This window comes from Bactrocera latifrons, unplaced genomic scaffold (assembly GCF_001853355.1).
Source record: "Bactrocera latifrons isolate USDA-ARS-PBARC rearing strain unplaced genomic scaffold, ASM185335v1 scaffold_110, whole genome shotgun sequence".
In the NCBI taxonomy this organism is placed as follows: domain Eukaryota; kingdom Metazoa; phylum Arthropoda; class Insecta; order Diptera; family Tephritidae; genus Bactrocera; species Bactrocera latifrons.
This window is the reverse complement of record NW_017534520.1, coordinates 149,066-153,272: the sequence shown is the minus strand read 5'-3', so window position 1 is coordinate 153,272 and position 4,207 is coordinate 149,066. Positions and strand designations below refer to the sequence as shown.

General features: G+C 36.0%; 1 pseudogene; it reads left to right on the top strand.

The window, feature by feature from the left end:
- Positions 1 to 1,227: 1,227 nt before the first annotated feature.
- On the top strand, positions 1,228 to 2,254 carry LOC108973477 (annotated as a pseudogene).
- The last annotated feature ends 1,953 nt before the right edge of the window (positions 2,255 to 4,207 follow it).

The window sequence follows — 4,207 nt, the reverse complement described above, 5'->3', positions numbered from 1 at the left end:
TGTTTGTTCTAAGTGAGAAAAGTGGCAACATAGCTGTTGTCGATTTACAATATTTGTCAATTCTAAAATATTTTTCCGTGGCTTGCAAAAATCAGCGTCAATATGTATGCAAGCTCATACATATGTATACATATTTACGCTARTTTGTTKGCGAAGCTGTTACTGCGGCAAGGGAAGCGGTAACAATCGGCGATCGTTTGTTAGTTTCTTTCGGCACAGCTCGGATCTTCTATCAACAACTCTTTGACAAAGGGAGAGCTTCGGCCATTGGTTGACCGTGACAACGGAATGCGATAAATGCGTGCGGCACTTGTTATTATGAATATACATATGTACATATGTATGTGGCTCGCATTTGCTTTCGTAGACATACAGACAAATGCGCCAAAGAAATAATATACATCTGTATGTATGCCATAGAAATTCTATTGCTACAAACATGGAAATGATAACGAAATAATGCGAATACAGCGCACGCTCGCTAATGTGAACACTCTATAGTTCGAACACCCAATAATGTGAACAGACATTTTTATGCATTGACTACTCTATAATGTGAACAAACCCAGAAGGCTCTATAATATGAACAAAAGACGTTAAAGTATTTGAATGTGAAAGTGTTTCGTTTTAGATTTTCTATTAAAAATGAACTCCAAAAAACACACGTTTTTGACATTGAAGTAAAAAGCTGATATTATCGATTCTTTAAAAAGAGCTCATCTATGACGTTCTTAGCAAAGAAATATAATGTTGCTAAATCAACAATTTGTGGAATCAAAGCAAAAAAAAAAAATAAGTGATTTTAAAGTTCGTGGACAACACATACTCGGGACCTGGACAAAGAAGAACTCTGCGTCCTTCAGAGCTGCCCAAAATGGAGAAAGCTCTTTATCGTTGGTTTATAAAAATGCGGAATAAAAACTGGCCAGTAAGTGCCTTAATGTTGAAAGAAAATGCAAAGTACTGCATGCACAAGTAAAGGAAAATGAATCTAAGTTCAGCGCTAGTGATGGAAGGCTTCAAGGATTTAAAAAAGGTACGGTATTCGACTGCTGCAAATATCAGACGAAAAACTATCTTCGCTGCCTCAGCTCGTGGATCCATTTAAGGAAAAACTTAGAGCTAAAATGGTCGAACTGGAGCTGTGTAACGACCAGTTATATGTATAATGCTGATGAGTCAGGCCTTTTCCTGAAACTTCTGCCAGAAAAAACGTACGTGTCCAGTATGGAAAAGAAAGCCCCACGCGTTAAGTCGGAAAAGCAGCGAATCACGTTTTTATGTTGCTCAAACGCTACTGGATCTGAAACTATTGGTAATTGGAAAGGCAAAGAATCCACGCTGCTTTAAAAACTTTCAATGTCCCACAAACTATAAGAGCTCAAAATCCGCCTGGATGACGTCGGAAGGAATGGTTTCATGAGTCCTTCGTTCCACAGGTGAGGATTTATTTTGTATTTTGTTAACTTTTTTCTTTTAAATTTGTTTTTTAGGTAACGTCATTTTTAAAGGAGAAAGGTTTGCCAATTAAAGCTCTACTCCTAATCGACAACGCTCCTTCTCATCCAAATGAAGCTCAGCTGGCAACGCAGGATGGACAAATTTTAGCAATGTTTATGCCACCGAACGTTACTCCCCTCATCCAACCAATGGATCAAAATGCCATAAAGATCACAAAGTTGCATTACAGAAACAGCCTTTTAGCTTCAATAGCAGCTACGAACTCCAATTTACTCGAGTCGATGAAAAAAATTACTTTACGAAGTGCTATAAATATTTTGGATGCCGCTTGGAGTCGTCTCAGCGAAGTAACATTAGCTAATTGCTGGAAAAATATTTTAAATTTTACGGCAGATGATGACGATCCCGAAGATATTGTTCCGCTCGCAGTTTTAAAAGAAAAATGGGGAGCTGAACTTCGCGCCTTGATGAGCAATACCGTCGATATCCTTAACAGTTTCAATGCTGAGGTTTGTTCGTTTTCGCAGAATCACACAAAGATATGCAGGTTATTGAAAATGATTTTCTTATTAACCATTTCAGGCTGAATTAACGCCACCAGGCGTTCATGAATGGAACGAAGATATTGAAGATGATAATGCAAATGACGAGCATGAAGAAGAAGACGATTCCGATGAAGGCAGTGTATCGGAGGTAGAGGAGAAAATTAAGCGGACTGAAGCAGTTGAAATTTTCAACAAGGCGATAAGGTGAGCTGGTCATGAAGACGTCGATCCAAATGATGTAAATGTACTAAGACGTCTAAGAGAGAAAGCTGTGCTCCAACTTTTAGAAACACAGAATTACAGAAAAGGATGACTGATTTTTTCATATATGTAATGAAAACATGAATAAAATGTGAATTACAATATATAAATACGTACTATCCTATTCTTTTGGAGCCTTCCATAATGTGAACACTTTCGATAATGTGAACTGCATTGGTTTTAATTAGGTCAGATTATCGACCGTGCGCTGTATGCATATTTCATGAAGGTCATCAATTTTCTTTGAAGAAATAAAGTTCATTTGGCGCACCTTCACTTTGTAATAGTCGAAATAAATATAATTTATTTAAAATATTAATTTATTTAAGAATAAAAAAAAAAAATTAAAATTATTTTTAAAGCTACAGTTACTTTAGTGACGCAGTACCTAGCCTAGTAGGTAGGTAGACACACTTTTTTAAAAGATGTGTATAAGAGACAGCCTTCACTTTGTAATAGTCGAAATAAATATAATTTATTTAAAATATTAATTTATTTAAGAATAAAAAAAAAAAATTAAAATTATTTTTATCTAATTTTTCCCGATTTTGTAAAAAAAACAATTAAAATTTTTACCAGTTTTCGGAAAAAAAAGGTTTATTTGATACGAAATAATCACGCATATGTGACAATGGTTCCTATAATTCAATATAACCATGCATATGTCACTCAGAGAAGGCTTTTTAAATTCTCTATGTGACTTTGTATATTTTTCTACAAAGCTATTCTCTTTATTTATTCTCCGCCATTTTACGAATATTTTTGCCACACACGTGCTCAATTCTGCTAAATAGCAGCGAGAACGGCGAATTCCTTACCCAGATTCTATCGGCTCTGTTAGCCGCCAAATCGAACACCATACAGAATTCAATTTGCACCTTATCTATGTTTTAAGTTCTCTGATTGCGCAGCTTCGCTCGGGATATTGTAGCTTCTTTTTTCTCTTTGATCCGACCCCCCGAAACAGCACGTGTTCTAGGAATCCCATTAGATGACGTCGACGACTTCCCTATATACACCTTATCATCCTAACGGGGATTAGATAGAACAACGTTGGAACAACAATAAAAACATTGGAATTTAAGTGTCCTCTTTCCAACCCACAAGAAGTCGATTTTAAAGCTGCTTTTGACAGCACGAAAAAAAGCTGCCTTTATGCCGCTGTGTCTGAGTTTGGTTTTCTCGCAAAACTAAGGCGTAAACTGATGTTGAGTAATTCCAAAAGCTCCGTTAGGATCGGGAAGGACCTCTCCGAGGCGTTCAATACCAACGAGGCGACTCCGCGGAATGTTCGCTTTAGTATCCCTTTTTGAAGAGGTTTTGCGCAAAGGGGGAGGGGGCTGGGGGCTTGCTACCCCCTCATTTGAAAGGTAATGAATGGAGCTTTTGAATAATAGCACCCTTCCCCCCCTAGGACCACTGGGGGCTCTAGGGTAGTCTCCTGAAAATGGTGTAAAATCGTAGTTTTTCCATACAATTTTCACTAATTATTATATAATTTATGTATTTTTACGCATAGAGTGACTCTATGCTTATTATTTTTATTATTTCAATGATTTAAAGTTGAAATCCTCTTTATCTTTATTTTATCGCGCGATTTTTTATTCCAAATTTTCGTTATATGAACGTAATATATTGCCCACTTTTCAGAGAGCGAAAAGAGTCCTATGCATAGTAACCCAAATGTATAAAAGACCTACCATTTTGATTCGTTGGGTTATTACCGTCTTCCTTTTGTGCTTATTTTCTTCGTCGTTTCACAGTTCATATTCAATAATTTTGCTTACATTTCAAGGAACAATATAATTTTAAGCACTTAAAACAAAACTTAAAATTCATAATTTATCATTAATTCAATTAAATATAATTCAAAGAATGTGTGTGTGTGTGAATGTGAAAATGTGCGTTTTTTGCTTACTTATATATAAAAAACAAATTAA